The sequence below is a fragment of the Lonchura striata genome, chromosome 7 (assembly GCF_050655825.1).
Source record: "Lonchura striata isolate lonStrDom1 chromosome 7, ASM5065582v1, whole genome shotgun sequence".
NCBI classification, from domain to species: domain Eukaryota; kingdom Metazoa; phylum Chordata; class Aves; order Passeriformes; family Estrildidae; genus Lonchura; species Lonchura striata.
In genome coordinates this window covers 21,161,472-21,182,830 of record NC_140709.1, presented here as the reverse complement: position 1 = coordinate 21,182,830, position 21,359 = coordinate 21,161,472, and the positions used below count along the sequence as shown (strand labels likewise).

The 21,359-nt window shown below is 37.2% G+C and overlaps 1 protein-coding gene across 1 annotated transcript in view; it reads left to right on the top strand.

Annotated features, from left to right (window-relative positions):
• Window positions 1-21,359, top strand: part of SP3 (Sp3 transcription factor) — a 206,263-nt gene that overhangs the window by 104,113 nt on the left and 80,791 nt on the right. The window contains exons 16-17 of the transcript XR_014956716.1: window positions 315-2,406; window positions 3,113-3,237. The gene's annotated coding sequence lies outside the window, so the exon portion shown is untranslated. The remainder of the gene's footprint in view (window positions 1-314; window positions 2,407-3,112; window positions 3,238-21,359) is intronic.

The window sequence follows — 21,359 nt, the reverse complement described above, 5'->3', positions numbered from 1 at the left end:
CTAAAACAGAATGTAGCATGTATATATATCTGTTTGTACATACATACAAAGGTTGCATATGATGGTGTGTGTATATATACTTCCTATATGTAAATCACTGTCTATATTAATATCTGATTTGCACAAGACTGAAATTTAATATTACATAATAACGTTTCAATGCCAACACCAGGCTTTCCAGTTTTAATACCCAAATTTGATTTCTGCTTTAACAGTTGGAATTATTTGAGTTGACCTACTTATTTACTCTTGCCTACAGATCCAAGCCATTACCCCAAAGGAAATTAGCAAATATATTTTTGCTTCTCTTGTAGATTCCAAGAAAAAAGCATTAGTGGGACTGAAAGAGATGGTCTTTGTAAAGGAGGCTGAAGATCACTTTCTTCAAAGTGATGGACCTCATCACCCCAGGATTTTTCTTACTTGACTTTTCAGCAGGTCACACACTAAATCACCAAAGCCACTAGTATGTTCTGTCATTACATTAAAATTGACTTGATAGAATATTGTTAATTAGAACTGTGATTTAAAAATAATGTTTTCATGGAGAAATTAAAAAGTAATTTCTCTACTTATGTTGCTTTGGGTGATTGTACTTCAATCTAGGTAATGAAAACAGTTTAGGAAATTTCATTTTAGAAATGCATGTGCTATTGTCTTAACTTATGCAGCAACTTGGCCCGGTATTCTTGAAATAAATTGCTAAAATCTAACAGCATTGTACTTCTGTTGTTTGGTTTTTTGAACAGTCTGACTAAATTTGAAAAAAAAAAAAGTGGAAAAATTTACTGAACTTTAGGCGCGTGCTGTGAATTCTTTGAATTCACTGGAACCTTAACCACAGGCTTAAGATGTTCTGAATTTGAGCTGAAACACCTAAAAAATGAAACAAAATCCAACGGTCTCGTCACTATTTAACATTGTTATTGGGTTTTGTCCCAAGATGCGATACTTTGTAGATTTTTGCCACATTAGTCTAGTCAATGAATTATTCAGGCCAGGCTTATAAAGTACCTGTTGATTAAAAGAGTGGTCAAACATTAAGCTTTTGAAATAACTATGTGAGAATTTAAAATTCTTTTTCTGTATTTCTTCATTCTTTTTAAATTGGCAGTGTATTTGTAACTAATGCTGCCTAGTGTCAGGCACAAGAGGATATGAAGATGTATGCAAGTGATTTATCTACATGATCAGATGGACTAGGAGGAGGCTGACAGTAGCTTGGTGATCAAAGGACAATGCTGTTGACAAAATAAAATCAGTGATCACAGAACTGTTTCCTTTTAGTTGCTAATGTTTTTTTCTGCCTTTTTTTTTTTTTTACAGTGTGTGTTGCAAGACATCTCCCTGTACACATCAATTAATTGACTTAATTTCTGTATAATCAAGTATTATATTGGACTGATACTTTTCCTTCTCTTACTTTTCTCACAGATGTAGTGAAATTCGTAACAATATCCACATAATAAGGTTTGACATATTAATTTCCTATCCTGAGAACAAGTAATAGTGGCATCAAATGTCCATTCTTTGGTAAAATAAAAGCACTTTAGATCTTTCAACACATTAAGCTCCCTAAACAGACTTTAATGCGATTTACATGTATTGCTGTAATGATTGCTATAAATCAATACATAGTAAATCATCTGTGATTTGGTGAGTGGTCTTTCTGCTCAACATTTTCTACAGTGCTGGTTAGTTATGCCTTTGTGCCTTCCTCAACATGACTGTTTTGTTTCACACGGTGACTGCAATGATGAAGGTAATTAGAAGAGTCTCAAATGTTTCTAATTACTTTATATCAGTTTTAGAGAATCCTAAGTATTTGGCAAATTGGACTTGGCTCCCCAAGCTTCTCAATGGGATGGGAAGTAATCAAAGAAGAGTGTCAAAAGTATTGAGAGACAGCCAGTGCTACAAATGTGAATAAAACAGCAGCCAGAAATGAGTAGGTAGATCAGCTAATCATCCATTTGGTACACCATTCTCAAAAGTGTATTCTCAAAATACCAAGCCAAATTGCAGAACAAGGCTGTGCTAGACACCTCCTAGTGTCTGATAATCCACTAACAGAGCAGATGGGGAAAGAGAAGAAGATTTGCAGCATGGTAGGGATTTCATACTGCTTGACCTATTGACTGCTTCCTCTTCTCTTTTTTACTTTATTACCACTGTTTCATGCCTCCAACCTCTGAAAGGCATATGAGGCCTGTGCCTCACTAGGCATAGAGCTTACCCTTCTCTCTGCAATCCTGTCTTGATTATTCATGCTTCCTGTTATAGAAACACTAAGGTACATTTTATTTTGCAGGTACTTCCTGGGGAAAAAAATGGAGGTGCATTTAATGGTGGCTTCTGTGGATTTTCATTTGGCCTAGGATGAAGGAGCTCTATGGATCAACTGAGGTCTGGAGCCAAGCTTATCTCCGTAGGGTATTCATCAGGTCTGCTATAGCAGATCACGCAGTATGATTGCAGAACCTCTCTGGTGCATAGTGTTTACTACATTGAGTCCTATTAGCGTGCATGGCTGTGCAATATTTTAAGATCATAATATTTTATTGAAATTGCAGTAGAGATGTCTGTCTTATGTCAGGAAGATATAAGTATTAGGGTAGTTTAGTTCTGTCTTTCTGTGTGCTTAAAACATCTAGATTCTCTTCTAGCTCATCTCTTGGATAAAAAGAACATTGCTGCAAAGTGCAGGATTGGGCAAAAACTGCTTTGACAGGACTGCACACTTCATGATAATATAAGTTAGAAACATCTGAAAATGTCATATAATGCTAGCCCAACCCTGTCTAGAGAAATAAAGTGATCATTTGAGGATTTCCACTTCTATATTATCAGCTCTATCTGAAGTAGCCTAATTTAAACTTTCCCAAGAAGATAATTCTTATTTGTCTTAGTCCTTCTCTTAAATATTCGAGAATAGTTAGTTGGGGTGGGAAATTGTTTACATATATCTGGTGATTTCTTACACCAGGTTTCTTAGGGATGTTTGTAAAATATAGTCTTGTGTCAAGTTATTGTTTATCTTTAATTTTAAAAGCTTGTGAGTCTAATTTCTTACAACTAGAAGCACTGCCATCTGTGACACTATCTTTCACAGAATCACAGAATCTCTTGAGTTGGAAGAGACCCACAAGGATCATTGAGTCCAGCTCCTGGCCCTGTGCAGGACCATCCTCAAGAATCACACCATATGCCCAAAATGCTGAAATGGGAAAAAGACAGGTAAAAGAAATTCTTTTTTCAAATACACTCCATAAGTACCTCCTTTGTTTGCTTGGGCTTTTAAAGGGAAATATTTTCCTAAAACAAAATGTGTGTTTAAGTTCAATTATTCAAAAGCATATGCAGCATAAGGGTTAGAACAAGACGTTCTACGAATCGCAGATGTGAACTCCAGGTAAGTTGAGTAAAATTGGTACATTTTGCAAATTCTTTTGGTTGGGATTTTTGGTTGTTGTTGGGTTTGGGTTTTGGGAATTTTTTTGTAGATTAGATAAGGTGTAATGTTATCGATATTTTAATGTCTTCTAATTTATTTTTTGAGGCTATATTTTCCTTCTTTGTCTCTATGCATTTTCTCTGCATTTCATATAGGCAGCAGTCAACGCTTTGTTTAATTTTTCATTCTTATTATTTTTTCTCCTTTGTTTGTTATGCTAAGCTCTTTTAAATCAATACTAGCAACACAGAAATTCTATTAGAATATATTTCAGGTATTACAATTTCAGTGCTAACCTTCTATATTTTTAATTGCTTCTTTTTCTGCTTAGATTTTCTGCATATGAAATGGTCAGAAGTCAGGAACTTATTTCCAACTTATAGCCAGATAAAAAGAAAATGTAGCTATGCTCTGGCATTGTCCTTGTTATTAGAGGCTAAAGCTGCAGCATAAGAACTACAGCAACTTGAAGTTAATGTCATTTTGAAGCTACATTAGCCTTAAAACTCTGAATACATTCCAGGGTGAACATTTGGTATTTCTTCATCCTTCACTGGGGGATTTGGGAGTCTCTAAGATATCTTCAAGTAAAATAGGATAAATGAATGACTAGTATATTATATAGCTGTTGCTAAAGGAAATGAACTTCCAAAGTTCAGCTGAAAGTTTTCAACATAGTGCAAAAAAAACTGTTTTCAACAAGTGTAAAAAAACCTAAGTCTGCCACAATCCATGATGACCCAAAATAAATTGTGCTTAGTGGAGATATTGACTGTATTCACCTGAATCAGTGAACTGTCATGGACAATAATGAGGTCAGTGAATTGCTACTATTACTTCTGTATTAGTATTACTTCTGTGCAGTGTACACTTTATGTCAGTTTCAGAAACACCTTTAATAATATTGATGTAATCAAAGTAAGTGTAATCTTTATCAGACTGTAATACATTAATAACCACACATACAAAAATGATACATACCATGCTATATAAGCAATTGTCCAATACAGAGCATTCAAATTCATAGCTCAAAAACCATCACTTGTATGGTGGATCTCAAAATGGGAATTCTTCTCTCTACATGTATGTTTGGTGTTTTCTGTGAGGTGCCTGTCATTTTAACAAAAGTGACATGCAGAGTAAAGTGGAAAGGTCCTGTTTCAACCTGGGAAGAGGGTGGGGCAGACAGATGAATTGTTCCGTATTTTCTATGAAATCTTAATTGATTAGACGATCACCTTTATTCACCACAGAAAGACTTCTTTCTTTATGATGGATACAACAGCAGGAGAGCAAACTGTTGGAATTGATATACTTTGTTGCTTATCTGAAAGGAGATTTTTTGCCCTAATTTTGCACAATAGTAGAAACTTCCTTTAAATCCCATTTTCCTAACCAGCGCCTAGAATAGCTCTTGTTGTTAGATTCTAAGGACTCTATTGTGGCTTTTAAGCCAGAGCCCGCAGTAGGGGTTGTGGAGGGATGCACCGCCCCCAAGAAACTCCTAGAGGGTTTGTACTTGAGGACAAATCTGATGATAGAATTTAAAAATGGAACAGACCATTGTAGATCATCCAGTCTTCCTATCTGCCAGCACAGGATTTTCCCTCCCAGATATTCTTAATGCATTGTTCAACGTAAAAGTCTCAACTCTGGGAGTTTCCAAAGCTTTGCTTGGAAAATTTTTGCCTCCTTTTTTCCCTCAGAAGTAGGAGGACACAGCAGCAGCCATGACCATGTCTTTTAATATATATCAGTGTGTACTTTGGACTGGTTTCTGCCTGCTGGCTGGTGTGAATAGGGGGCAGATGGATACGACATTTCTCTTTACTGTCTCCAGATGACTTAAAAATACCACGTGATCCCTGTGCCCTAGGAGGAGATTCGGAACTGCCTTAAACCATCACCTGTCCTTTAATGAATGTCTCAGATTTTGTAAAGTGTGATCTAAAGTGTAATTGCTCAGTTCTGTAATGTGGTGCAGTAATTTGTGTTTCAGTCAGAAAATGTTGTCCTAATTTTCTGGGTGGTGATTACTCTCCCAACCAGTGAAATTGGCTTGAATGTTCCAGTGCATTTTGTTTACTGTTTAAAGGCTGAAAACTCCAGTGTATTATTTCTTTTTTTGGAGAATAATAATAGCACATTCTTCAATCTTCAGTGTTGGTATTACCATCTTCCAGAAGGATTTTAAGAGATTTTTATCAGATTTTATCTGATTTTTATCAGATATTTCACAATGCTTTTTAAAGTGCTGTTGGAAAGAAGACACTGAATTTTCAGAAGTTATGCAAGCCTTTAGTGTATATGAACCCCCAATCCTGCAAAAAATATCTTGTGTTTAACACTGTTCTGTGTGAACAATACTGTCAAATTTTTATAAATATCAACTCAGAGCTTGATGAATCCATGGGATAAACATATTAATGCTGAAGTATCTTGGCATTTACACATCAGACAGTGTCTATGAAGTCTCTAGTGTCTTTGAATTAATGTAGTAAGTGTAAATAGAACTGTTTTGTAGGGAGGCACGTGTGAAGTCAGTGTTGTACAAAATCAGCCAGTATTGACTATAATAGTCATAGATAATCCTGAAGGCATCATGAAGATTAAATTTCCATTGGTGCATGTACCATTGTTCTTTGAGAATCAGTAAATGAAACAATATGTTATAAACCAAGTGATTGGAAGTTAATATTGAGCGAGCAAAATTTAAAGGGGTTTTATCACTTTCAAAATAATGTTTTTAAGCTCTACTTGTCTGCATGTTCTTAAGTGGGGGAAAAAAATTTCTCTAACAAAAGACTAGCAAAGAAAATCTTTATAGGCAGAGAGAAATTTAAAAGTAAAAGAAGCAGAAGGGAAAGAAGCAGAAGAAAGACCACTTAAAATGAGAAGTGGCCCATTTCCTTGATCTCATAGTAGACCTAAGAAATTATCAAAACACTTTCATTAATGCATATTTTGCAAGATATATAGAGCATAATTGTTCAGTTGATAACATTGTAGTGTTTTGTAGGAAAAATTAAATTGGTTTCAGTTGGACACTATGAATCCTGTTCAAACATTGAACATCCTGTTCAAACATTGCAACTACTTAGTAACATGCAGGTGGCCATGACAATGGGTTCTTGCTTTTTTTGGTGAAGTTCTGTCTGCACCAAGTAATGGAAGTGTTTCAGCAAGACCTCCAGGGATTGAAATAGCCCTTTTTGAGCAGCATATTTATCTGCAGTATCCAGAGGTGACACTGCCTATGTGAATGCATATGACTCAGGCTGGAGTTCGTAAGTAAAATTACCAGAATAATCAAAGCATCAGGCTAGCTTGCCACAAAAGAAATGTTTAATTTCATATGCTAAGGTATTTTCCATTTTAAAGCCACAGACAGACTTAAGGTAGGAAGCCAGATTTCAATATCTAAAGTTCTTTGTCAGTTTAATTAGCTGTTGTCTGGCTTTCTAATAGTTTCAGAATCTGATTTTTACATATTACAGTTTGATGGCTGTGGTGCCTGGGAGGAAAACCACAAAAGAGTACCTCTTCCAAAAATCAGGTGAATTTTATAGCTATTCCTAGAGGCATTTTCCATCTACATCATTGTCCTGCTTCATTTTGTGCCGCTTTCAATTTTCAGGTAGAAAAAATACATGAAGCATTGTATAATTCCTGAATGTAATTTCTCTCCAAAACCTTTTTCAGACTTTATGCCTTTCCACTTCTAAGTGGTCAAGACTTAATAGTTGTCCTAGTCAGAGTGTAAAGGTAAGGATGCATTTCCATTGCTGCGAAATGGCAGCACAGACAGGATGATTCTTTACCCTGTATTTCACAGTTTGCTTATAGTTTGTTTATTCTTTGCCAAATATTTTGAAGACTATGTACCTACATTTCCCAGCCGTTCCTTTGCTACATTTTGCACACTTCTGTTCACCCCTGCAGTGACCTCATGGGCTTTCTGCCATCTGCCATTGTTCCTTTAGTCTAATGTACGGTGCAGTCTCACATAATTTATGACTTTGCCTGGTATTTAGTAGATAGACAGGATTATTGCCCACAGATGGCTGTAGTTCACAGCCAGAGGCATCTTCACAGAGCTAGTGGGAAGAGATTTATTCATGTTACCATGTGACTTCTACTGTAAGCTAATTTTAGCTCTGGGATTCTCTTGATAAGTTAAAATTAAATAAGAACTCTGGGTCAAATTTATTATTGCCTCAAATGATGCAGTTTCATTGATTTCTGTTGAGTCATACCTGTATGTCAGGTGTGAAATTAGCTGTTCATTTATTTTCATTAGTAAAATAAAATATATGAGAGTATATTTTAACTGTAATGCATGTGTACAGTTAGAAATATTTCTGGTCTTGAAGCTGCACCTTTGGAGCAGAAACAACAGAAAAGATTTATAAAGTCATACAGTTGTTGCCAGTAGATGACATTGTCTGCCAGCTTTACATTTTCTCTGCTTCTTTTTATGGGCCACTGGAGTCATATATTCTGTCATTCTCAGTGTGAGACTTGGAACATTTCTTTGGCAAAGTCAGGGAGACTGGCGTGTTGAAAGTGAGCCAATGCAGTCAGGTGGTTTCATTTGTACTTGATTTTTAGACTAGTTCTTGCAGCGGATAGGACATGAAAATTGCCTTATATCTTTCTGGTGTGTTTATTTCCTTGCTAGTGAAATAGTTACTGCTGGGAAATTTAAGAAATCTAATTAGTAATAAATACACTGAGTTGAATCAGTGACTTCTAATATCTGCAAATTCTATTCAGTATAGTGCAACCTTAAGTAGGTCTATGTTATAAAATTTCAACTACCAGTATGCAAATTAAAGTGCCTACATATTTCCTTGCTGTAGACTGAAGCAGAAATTCCCAGCCTCCAGATTGTAATCTATAGGGCGTTTATAAGCAGTTGGGCTTGAGGGGAATGGTGCTTGAAACAAAAGCCATCTGGAATACACATTTAAGATTCTGCTACAGGGAAGGTAAGAACAGAAGTATACATAGGAAAATGCTGCATTCTCACCCTGCAAGGTGCTAGGCATCATTTCCATTTCACTAGGAAGTCAGTGGGAATTAGGAGCACTCAGCACTTTCAGCTTCATGTAATTCAGGAATGCCATATGTAGTTACATATGTTAAACCAAAAGGTGAAGTAAGTAAATGTGCTGGGTGAGGTTCTGCCAGCAGAGTTATTGATGACAGCATCAATATAAATTCCCACTGTTTGTCATTACTACTTTTGTTATTAGGACAAAAATTATGTTGGCAGTATTTTTAAAGTTTTGCTCTTCTGTGTTGAACCTAATCTGGACTGATAGTTGTGAAGAACACATCTGATCATACTTTCTGACATGTATGTTCCCTCTGTTTTGATAGTGCAACTTTAAAACCATTGCACTTGTTTCTCAAAATGGGACAGTATGGGTAACAGTAAGAACAGAATTTCCATTCTGCTCCTACTGTCCAGTCTGGTTTTCAAACATGCTTGTTAGGGATGAGAGAACAGATAGGTAAAGGGAGCATGCTTGCATGTGGAGGATTTGCAGTGTTTGCTGTGACAGTATGAACTCAACACTGTTTTTGTCCTGTGGTCATTAAAGTTGAGCTGGTATAGAAAAGAATGCATGTCCCACTGGAGGCTATAAAGCCTGTATAGGTGGGTCAGTGCATCTGAGAACAAGTTCACTGTTTCAGGTGCCAACACCCACAGGATTTAACCCTATGGAAAATTATCTCCTCATCCTTTACTAAAGACATTTCTAGAAAGTACAGGCTAATTTCAGATTTGACATGTCAAGACACGGAGAAAAGTCATTGACACAGCAGGTGCATTTAAATATGACTGTCTAATTATACAGTGATGCAAGTTTGCTCCCAAGAAACTAAATGTACAGTGCCATGGCAAACATGGTATCTGCCTGTCATGCTGTTAGAGAGAAAAGCAGTATTTGGCAGTAAGGCACATTTCATGTATGAAATCATAAAAATCATGGTGTGGTAAACATCTGCTCATACACATTCTTAATCAAGTACTGTGCTGGTTTCAGCTGGGGTAGAGTTAATTTTCATCACAGTAGCTGGTACATGGTTCTGTTTTGGGGTTGTGCTAAACACAGAGTTGATACTATAGTGATGTTTTTGTTATTGCTGAGTAGAATTTAGACAGAGCCAAGGCATTTTCTGCTTTTGTACTGCCCCAGTGCTGAGGATGTTTGGGGTTTGTGGGAGGCTGGGAGAAGACACAGCCAGGACAGGGACACCAACTAACCAATACCAAGGGATGTTCTAAACTATACAGCATCATTCTCAGTATATAAAGTGGAGGGAACAAGAAGGAATGGGGGACATTGGGAATGATGGCATTTGTCTTCCTGATGTTACATGTGGTGGGGTCCTGCTCTCCTGGAGGTGGCTGAACACCTGCCTGCTCATGGGAAGCAGTGAATTAATACCATGTTTTGCTTTGCTTGTGTGCATAGGTTTGCTTTCCCTATTGAACTGTGTGTATCTCTACCCGTGAGTTCTCTATCTTTTACCCCTCTGATTGTCTCTCCAATCCTGCTGTCGTGCAAGTGAATGTGTGGGGTTTGGCTGCTGGCTAGGTTAAACCACGTGTACACTTTTTTCCTTTTTTGCAGACTTGTGTGTTTGCAACAGTATGCAGGTTGTTACAGAGAAATGCAACTTCTGAAACTTAAGTAGGTATTTTAAGGTTTGATTTCAAGCTTATTTAGTTAGCTTTGATTTGAAAGTGGTGCAATAGAATTCTGAATCAGTTTTAAATTGACCATAATAGTAGAGGATAACAGAGAATGTTGTTCTGCAGCTACTGCTAGTCTACTGTCTAATTCTAGCACATGGAGAAGTTCACTGGTGGCTAAATCTAAATAGAGCCTGAAGCCTTATTGTGTGCTGGGGGTGTGAGGCAGGTGGTTTACAAACATGGTCCAGGCTTGAGGGCATCTTTCTGTGACAGAAGTGTTTTCTTGCCCTTCTCACATGCCCTATATCAAAATTCTTTGTTTCAATTGGCAATTCTGCCCTAGACAAATGGTGCTTTATCTCTACTCAGTTGTTGAAGTCTAGGTAGGCAAGCAAATGTAGAGAAATGGGAAGCACAATAAAATATTATCTCAAATTATAATCAGACAGCAATTGTTGTTATCTATGGAGAAAATCTAAGTTGTAAATGAGAGTTATTGCATCTTAAATGGATTGTGTTATTTATTAATTTACTTGTACAGTGAAGTACAGGCATTCATATGCCTTATATGACAAATGCTACAGAGTAAGATTGCAGTAGGTTTGTTCTTTCCATCTTTTGCTCAGTATCCAGTTCAATGCTCACATTTACAAATTTTTACTGCACAGTCAGCTGACTGGGGTTTTTACACCTGCTTTTGCATGCTTTCTCCTTTACACTGACTAGATCTGTATTTAGCTAGTAGAGTTGACTCTGCAGTGTTGACATCTTTCAGAACTGCAATAACTGAACCCAATAATCAATGTTTTGAGATAGTATGTATTCCCCAAAAAGCCATGACAGAATATACTAAATTTTCTTAGCACTCTCTGAAATACGCCTGCTAAGAAGTAAAATGTTCCTGCAATGTACACATTCAGTCTAAGGCTATCTAATTAATAATATCTAAATGTCATCTTCTCTTAGTCATGATGGAGAAAGGCTATTTGTTTTGAGCCCAAAAACATTTACTGAATAACAAAATATATATTCAAAGCAATCCAGAACAAAGACAGTGAACATTGTATAATAAAGAAGTGAACATTCATGGTGGATCTTTTAATATCTGAGTTTGAGATCTATCTTCAGGTAGATCCCTTGGTCTTCTTATATCAATCAACCAGACAAAAATTGCAAAGTGAAGGGTGTGACTCATGTGCTTGCTGGTATATTCAGCCAAAACTACAGAGCTGAGCAGATCCCATAATTTCTGGCTTTCCAGCACTGTCTCTGGCTCCCAGCATCACTTCATCATCACCACTCTGCCAAGAATCACTACATTCAGCAGTCACTAAAATGTCATATATGCAGAAACCATTCATCAACCTCAGATTTAGCTTATATAGACTTTTATTTAGAGCAAACATCAATCCCATCTCATTTCTGTTGCCCATGTCTCTTTATACATTTACTTTCTAAGATTCTGCTGCCATCTGTAGCCAGTACTTAATCCACAAATTAATTTGAGCCAAGATACTTCCTCTGGGAAAGAAAAAAAATTTCCTCTGTTTTTTTCATGTTAGTCTGAAGAGTCTGTCCTGGAAGATCTGCAGAGATGGAAATAGATTTGATAACCAAAGACGGAAATGGATGGTGAAAACTGACTCTCTGATGAACAAGAAATACAACAGATGGTTATTACATGACCTGGTATAAGTTATATCTTCATTCTCATTCATTTTTCTGGTTCATATTCAGTGTTGTTTTCCCTTCTTGAAATATTACTATTGCTGTACTGACCTCTTCCTTCCGAAAAGATTCTTTTTCTGTGTCAAACCATGACACATCAGTTCTTAAAAATTATGTTTTAATCTGTTAGGATTGTCTTGCAGTATGCTAGAGATCATCCCTAATTCTGACTAAAATATTGCTGTGCCAAGATATTCAGTTTCTCAAAAGAATTTTGCTAATTAATTTATTGCTTACCAAATGATGATTAATAGGTCACAATAGAAACACCTTTCTTAAGCATCTTGTACCTATTTAGAAAACAACTATATATAAAAAAAATATTTGCTTTTGTTGCTTATTACTATCGGATGGGACAGCATATGACCATGCTGCAGGCATCTTTCTCTAAACAGTTTTCTGCAAGGCTGAATCCTTCTGAACACCTAGGAAAACTTTGGGAAATCCTGTGTTTTCTGGAAGAGAGCAGTTCGCTGCTCTTTACAGACTGCTGATTCTGGTCATAGCCATAAAAGGCCTAATTACAGCCTTTACTGGAAACACTGTAGTAATCACTTGGCACCTGCTGCTGCTGCACAGTGTGGTCATTTTCTTGTTACACAATGGATCTGTCCTTTTCCTTGCTCAACAGTCTTCCTTCTCACACCTTCAAACAAATACTTGTTACCTGGAGAAAGAACATTTAAATGATCCTGTAGCATTCACCCTTCCAAATGGCAGAGCTGTCTCTATAGAGCTCTGTCATGCTAGAGGGCTCATTCCAGTATACAAGTATTTCCTCCTAAAATAATCAGAAAAGCTAACACATAATTTCATGGTTTAGGTTGTCAGGTGGTTCTTGGCTCCTTAGAAGCTCAGAAGCCTGAATGTGCCTCTGAATCCTGTAAACTGTATTTTATTGCATTTCTGAGCCTGTGATGGGGACAACTTTGTGGTCCGTGCAGGAGCAACTTGGAGGATAGTAAGAGGAGCATGTTCACTGTCATACAGGGGCTCTTTGCTGGGGATGGAAATGGTGGAATAGAGATTTGTCATGCTGGCATAAAGCCTTCACCTTGAAGGCAATGGGCCTGGTCGGGACCAACCCAGTTGCCTGGAGCAGCAGGGACCTGAGGGTCTGGGAGAGGCATCCAGAAGACTGGGACATGTAGAGCAACAGCAGTCAGCATCTGCATTTGGCCTTGGCCACAACAACTTCATGAAAATCCTCTGTCTCCACTAGTACCCTGGAAATTTAGGTGACATCTTGTGTTTTCTTCCAAAACATATTTTCCAACTCTACTTTTATATCCTTCCAGTCCCTTAGGAGCTTCTATTTCTCTCTGTGTGTATGGTTCCCACTAATTAATAAAGGTTTCCACTTTGGGCCGTCCTATTAATTTCTGATGGATGTACGGCTATTGGAAGAACCTGCCTATGATGTTCAAGAAAGACTCTTGCTGGCATATTAAGGGATCTGATCTTTCCACTAGTGAAGTAAAAATGTACCAGTGTGCCAATTTTATTTGTATTATAGCCTTGTAATTAGGTAGATTGTGCTGAATTCAGTGAAGTTATAAAAACCTAAATATTTATCCAGTAGCTTTGATTTACCCTCTTAATCATTTACTTGTTTGCAAGAATTATCTGTTCTGCATCTACCTGGAGCTTTTATTTTATTGCACTTTGTGATCTAAAATTTGGCTGAAAGAAAAACCCTCAAGGTTGACAAGGACTAGGATTGACAGAACTGTGGCTCTTTGAAATCCCTGTTGTCCATTTAAATTTTAATGTTTCTATCATTTGTTCCTCAGTGTAAATTAACAGCCATGGCAGTGTGTTGGGTTTCTTTTCTGAAGTCAAGACTTTAAATTTAATTCAATAGCCTAGATTTACAGCTATTCTATATTTCACAAGGCAGAATCAATAATGTGACTGAAGTGAAGAAGATAAAAATTTATGGTATCTTGCAATTTAATGGTTGAAAAGATGCAATTGGAGAGATCATAAATTGTGAAGGAGTTTATGCTTCATTGCTCCTGATTCAGTGCTTGCTGTTAGAACTTGATTTGTGACTATTCACAAGGTGTGATTAATGGTGTGATCGATGCTTGCTTCAGTGCAGTAAAGCAGTTGTAATGCTCTTCATTAGAATAAATAAAATAAATTGACTGAGGCTTTATAAAAACTGTGTAACATTTAAAATCTAAAATGTCAATTTTTTTTTCCTGTTACAATTTAGGTTTCTTCAGGCAGTTTCCACCTACATCACATCAGTCATTGTCATTCTTTTTGGATATTATAGAAATCCATGTGGGTTTGGGTTAGCTTTATGCAAAGCTCAGTGAAGGGGAAAAAAAAAAAAAGATTTGAATAGGGCTGACTGGAGACTAAGATTTCTCATGGCTGTGTTTTGCCATTCTGGAAAAGTACATGTATTCTCCTTTAGCACATGCAAGTTTAAAGGAATCAAGGCAGAAAATGAATCTTCCATATACAGCTCTATGAAAACCAATAAAAATTAATAATGTTCATTGTTTTTAAATGGGATGGATGTACAATTGGTGCCCTAGTACAGACAATGAAGATAGAGTCCTTTTTGAATGGTTTTTTTTTGGTTTAAAGATGTTCATTACATAATCCAAAGCTGTCTCACAGTGTGCTCTAAAACAGACAGGGGAATATGAGAAAACTGCAATAGCCGTGAAAGACAGTAGAATGCAATGATTTTGATGTTGTCATTTAAAGAATTTGAATCCAGGAGATACAAACCAAGAAATAGGGTGGAAGTATGCCTTGTGCACACTATTTAAATGCCCTGCAGTATATGGATAATTTTGAAGTTTTAAAAGTATAAACATGCTGTGTAAAACCTGGGGGGTGAAGAAATTGTACCATGAAACTTAGGGGAAAAAAAAAATTCTACTGTGGCTTGAATCTAGAGCTCTTTCATTTACTTTTGTTCGCCTTATAGAGAGCTAAGCCTGTGACTAGCTGGAAAAGTTTATCAGGTTTCCACTGTGCTCCCTTGCTCTGATTTTCTTTAGTGCCCTTTGGCATGGTGTGTGTAGAGATTTCAGGTTTGTGTTTGATTTTAAGAGGAACTATATAGGTAAATCTAAAGTTACTAGACAACAAAGCTCTATTTGAACAACAGCAGTGAACTAAGTATTTCCTATAATTTTTGTATCTTAAAATATGGTGTAGCAACTCCAGGCATCAATGATCATCATGCATTTTGATTGGAATTGCAAAGAGAATGAAAAATGTAAGGAAACTAAAAATGTTTTTGAAACATGTTGCTATGTCAAATTAATGCTTCTATTATTGCACACAGTATTTACAGACTAGCAGTTGTAACTTCACCAAAAAAAAAAAAAATCTTAAAATAGATCATATTCTGTCTTTCAGCAGTCTGGCAGGAATTCAGATGTTAAGTACAACGCATTCTGACAGTAAACACATGGTAAAATGTGTGAGACTATAATGTAAGTAGCTACGCTTTTATTTTGTAGATGATTTTTTGCTCCCTCACTGTCAATTGAAAAGCCAATAATTCATACACATATTTGAGTTTCTGTGAGTCATAAAAACTGGGCTTGGTAAGAGCAGACACAATGTAGCTGCAGTCATAGACCCCAGCGCATGGTAGCTGAAAGATTCCCAAGAGCCACGGCGCTGTAGTGGGCACAGAGGTGTAGTTACATGCTGCAGTCATGGTTACTTGGCCACCTGAGTTTGCCTCTATCCAACAATTATGCAAAAATGTAGGCCCACAAGGAAATGTGAAGCTCTAGTTGTGCATAACAAAACAGAAGATTGACTCAACCCAAACTCCATCAATTGTGTGGCAGAAAGAATACCTGCATCCCCACTTGTTTGGTTTGATTGTGGGGTTTTTGTCTCAGAGGAACTGATTACCTATCCAAAGTATTATCATAATTTGGGAAGAAGAAATAGCACAGAACCCTTAGAACCTGCTGTTTTACTTTATCATTAACAAATGCATCACCAGTCTTGTTTTCTAGAAAAGAATATTGAAGCATTGAACAATTTCTTCAATATCATATGTCAAATTTGCTGCAGTGTACTTTGCCTCATCTCTTTAGATCTGTACCATATTCATAGAATTATTCATAGAATCGGTATTTGCTGATTTGGAAGGGACCCATCAGAATCATCCAGTCCAACCCCTGGTCCTGCACAGGATGTCCTAAGAATCAACATGTGCCTGAGAGGGCTTTTGCATTCCTCTTTTCAATATAGAAAGCCACACAAATTTATAAAGCGTCAGAAAAGGATGCTATGATAGGATTTTGTTTGTGACTTTTTGCTTACTTTCAACCATTAAAAAAAAAATAAAAAAATCTGTTAAGTAGGGTTGTTTTCAGCTATTTAGGCATTTTGCAGGTATATTAAGCCAGAAACACATGGGCAGTATATAAAGAATAGATTTTGTTATGAGGCTGATGAATGATGATTTTACCCTATTTTTTCAAATGTGACATGCTGTAAGTGGGTCAGATTAGCCCAGGTACTGAAAGCAATACGACAATACTGAAGAAGCAGAATAATACAGTGCAAGGGTTTTGGGAGGGCTGAGGCACTACACCATAACTGCTTGCTGTATCTAATCTAACATCCTCAGAAAGAACTGCACTTTACTCTGTGCTGTGTATAAGCATTTTCATCTGGCTCCACCAGCACTGGTGTTTTCACCTGGTAGAGGAAGTTTTTGTGACCAAGGAGATTGTTTAAACTGAAATAACTCTTCCACACTGCCCTTCACAATGGACTTTCCCTCTTCTATTCCCCCTCTCCCCCCCCCCCCCCCCCCCCATTAAATGCCTTGCTGCAGTCTAACTTAGTCCACTTCAAAGGAGATTAGACAAAAGGGTTACCCCTCAGGCATAAGGAGATTGCTCATATAGGAAACTACATTAACTGCTTGGAATACTGTCCTGGGTTCCCACAGAATACGAAAAGAATGGATTTGCTAGTGCTGGTTCCTCAACACACAAATGTAGCAACATAGTCTATTCTCCAGCTTTACATGTCCATGACATACTATGTGAACAACCAGACAGTTTGTGGTGTCTATTCATTTTTCCTCCAGAGGGAAAGTTGTTGTTCCTTGTCCAAGCCAATGTATTTCCTCCTTGTTTGGGTCACATTTGCAAATGTTGGCTTCTCCCATGAATTAAATATTCTCTTCTCTGTTTCCCTTTCTTTGTAACAGTGTCAGAGGTGAAGATTTTACAGTACCATAAATATCTAAGTGCTTTCAATTGAGGTTCTTAGGTTCTTGAATAATAACAAGTTACAGGCAGAAAGACTGAGACATGGCACAATTTACCCAAAGCTATACTCTTATTTCCTTGAGCTTAATCCTGCATCCTGTCCAGTGGACCATTCAAGCATGAAGGAAATCATGCTTCTATACCCAATTTTTGAAGGAGATGCTGGCTCTCTTTGTAGTAACCAGCAGATACTGCTGCAAAGCATCAATACTAAATCTACTCTTGCTAGTTTTATTATCACTGTTAATGCTAAAAGGGATGCCATCTATTCTTGTTTAACCTTTGCAAATTTGAGGTGGGCTGATGGGGTCTATTTCTTTGTTTCATAGGAGAGAGTGCTCTGTCTTGCCTCTGTTCTTGCAGTTTCTTTCCTAGTTATGAGTGTCTCTGTCCTGTGTCTATCGGTTTCTTATAGATCTCTCGCAGTTCATTATGGTGTTGCTCAATTTATTAGGACCAATCGTGCATTCATACCTTCTTTCATCTGAAGTGCACTTTTAAATGTTAGACTATACACTAATCAAGTTGAACATAATAATGAGAGCATGTTCTCATTGTTAAGGTAAATGATCCAATGCATTCATAGTGAAGACATTTTTGAACTACAGTTTGTGCTTTTTGTTGTAATATTGAACATTCTGGACAAGTATGAATTGTGTTGTTTTGTGGCAGCCTTGCAAATATGTGATTATTATTGCATTGCTGGCAGAACTCTGGATATTTCATTGCAGCTTTGTGATAAATTTCAAAGTGCAATTAACTGGGGATGATTTTATTGTGTAAATTTCTTCCTATAAATTAGAATACTAACACATGAATGGCACATCCACCTGTACCTACATGCATCTTTACACTTACACACAGTAGTGACTGCTGTGTGAGGCTGAGCTTAATAGTATGCACTTCTTCTCAGGGAAGACAGTAGGTATTTATTAGCAACTTCAGTGTTATTAATACAGCCTCTGAGGCTGGTGAGTGGAGCTAAAAAAAGTAAATTATTACTTCGGAGGTAGAAAGATGGATGATAGTAAATGCAATTAAAACTTTCTCTTCTTCATGCTTAATGGGGCACATTTTGGGATTTGGACATTTTGCATTTTTCCATTCCTCAAAAAGGGAAAGGAAACTGTTTGATGCAGTTATTAAAATTCTATAGGAGAACCTAAAGGCTCTTTGTGCTGTGTGAGGAATTCTGTTCCAGGACTTCTGCAAAGAAAAAGACACTTTTACATGAGTAAATTGGTCTGATTACATTCCTACAGAGCAAGCAGAATTAGGCTTCAGCTTTGTAAAAGGATGTACAGTCCTATGGCACTAAATGCACAGCTGGTGAAACTTGTGCAAGTCAATCTAGTGAACGTGGGTAGTGACAGCAGTGACCAGTAGCAGACATTAGTGGCCACAGTACGGTCCCAGGGTTCCAGGCTGCTCAGTAAAGGTGGAGCAGAGCTCACTGTTCTTGCCATGCCTTCCTTCTGGAGAGCAGCAGCGTTCCCAGGGCACTGAAGTTCCTTGTTCTGTTGCTGCTTCATAATGTGGGTTGGAACGTTTTCTCCTGAGGCCTTATATTGAAGTTCATTGCCTAATGTCAGTAGACTTTTATATACCATTAGGAAATGTCATGCCAGGATGCAATTGAGGTGGTTCTCATCTGTCTTATCTGCTATACCTCTTAAGGAGTTATAGCAATCCCTTCTAAGTGGTGTGGACCAGATTTTTTCCACATTTTGAAGCAAAACTTTCCACAGCAGTTAATTTAATGTAAGTACCACTCCCAGAAATATATCTGTACTGGAGATCTTTCATTGCTGTTATTATGACTTTCCATGCATCAGTTAAGTATCTCAGCATGTGGTTCAGCTGTGCTTTTAAGTTATTGTTCCCATTTTCAAAGCTGTAGTTTCATTTCTCTATAAAATTCTAGACTAATCATATCTCCTCTAAAGTCACGTGGGCAATTGCACATTAAAGACAAAATTTGGCCTAAGCTTTGCCAGCTTCTTACACGCCAGGGAAAATGATGAAAGAAAAGGGCACAAATCATGGAACAATCCAAGCCCTGTACCAAAGTCTCTAAGCCACGTTTCTCAGAGCAACTGTGTATCCTCTCCTCATCTTTCACCTCAGAATGGCTAGAAACTTAGGATTTAGTGATACGAAAATTATCATTCTGAAATCATGTTTAGATTTAAATACAGTTTAGAGCACAGTGGCCAAAATATTTACAGTAGATTGCTTATCTTTTACCACTCCTTATTTTGTTACATTTTCTTAATAATTTTATTTTTAAAATACTATAATTTATAAGGTAATATGATTGGTTTTCATTATTTTGGCTGTACCACTCATGTTCATAAAATAAAGTAAGCAATGAAAAATGAGCACTATGCCCAAACTCTCAAAGGTATTTATATGTCTCTAAAATCCAAACTGGAGGAGGAAAAGGGAAAATTTGCATTTCTTGCAGTTGAAACAAGCTTAACATCTTGCTAAAAGTGTCAGAAAGCCAAGCCCAAATTGCAGTGAACACATGGAGACTCAGATATAAATGCTGTACTTTAGTAAATATTATTTTACTCAGCTGATATGAAAACATTTGCGCAGCAAATGAAAATAATTTGTGATTTTTTTTTTTTCAAGTGAAAGGCATAATGCATCACCTGGCTGTACTTAATTTTCCTTCTACAGATAAATCAGTGTCATGCACTGTGTGAGCCCCTCCAGTGCTGCCAATGAGCCAAAAGTTCATATGATTTCTGCAGACTGACTGAGACTGTGACTGGTGCTTTCATATATTAAGCTGCCCTGCTTTAATGCATCTGATCTCAGAGAAAATCCTAATTAGAGAAGAGCTATTCCTGATGACTCTGTTACACTGTTGTTCTACTGCTTCTAGTTTCAAATAAGAGAACCGTAACTTTCACTGTTTTACTTAAGATGACACTGCATAGTCTGATGCATCTCTTCTCTGGTATTTAATCTGTATTCTCCTTTCTCAAAGTCTGCTCAGTGCTATTGGCATTTTTTTCTCTGTTAGTAAAATTATGGCTGTTGCTTTTAAAATGAGAAAGCAAAGTGACCAGTGAACCAATAAAATTAAAACCGTTCAACAACATCTATGTAAAATCTCACACCTGTTGAGAATCTCAGGTCTCAGAGCCCTATTTAATTTTGTATCCAGATATGTCATCTGCTAAGGACAAGATTTACTAAAATAGCTTTTGGTGAAAAATTATTTTCTGACTGAAGAAGCCATTTCAAAAGTCTTGCAAGATTTTTTACTTTGATTTAAAAAAAAAAAGGCAACACGGCAATTCCACCCCAAATACTTTGGTAGAATATGAAGATGTTTACATTTCAAATTGTTACCAGAGTACTTGTAGCTGGGGTGCCTTTTTCTCTTTAGTGTTTCCTTGCTGATTTCTACCATGCGCTACCAAACTAAATTCACTCCAATGAAAGATGAAATCCAAGCAGAGCCCTTGTTTTGGGGAAGAAGAATGATGAGATGAAGCTTCAGAGAAGTGATGTTCTAGCTCTAAAGCAACATTTCCAAATTGCAGTGTATACTCAAATCTAAACCTGTGTTTTTTGTCTCCACTGTGGGGCCTTTCTGTTGCAATTACTTTCCATGTTGCTTCTTCTCACTATGCCTGATTTTTCTTAGACTTTAGGTTTACATTTTTCAAAATACATGTAGATTTTTTTGCATTTGTGTTTGTTAGTGGAAATTATTTAGTATTTGAACTTCAGTGCAATTTTTACCGTGCCTTCCAGTGGTTCTTGGAGGGCACCAAATACAAATTAAGCTGCCCTACCCTGGCATTGCTGCAGAGTCCCTACCTAAGGGCTCCTCTAGCCTGCTATCAGGAGGATTTTGGCAGGATCTGTTTTGACAAGTACTCTGACAACCACAACACACACAAAGGTCCCAATGATGTTTTGCATTTTTGTCAGATATTGACTATCCTCAAGTCCGTGAGTTCAGGTTTGCATAAATGTAAAACATGGCGTAGGATCCCCCTGTAAGATCACAAGAAACCGTTTAACATTCAGAGGTTGCAGGGGGAATAACTTTTACCAGGTGACAGGGGTCCTTTAGTCATCCCAACATTAATCTGCAATAGCCTCAGCACAGTTTACATCTGCAAGTGGAGGTCTGTTCCTGCACCAGGAAAGTCAGTAC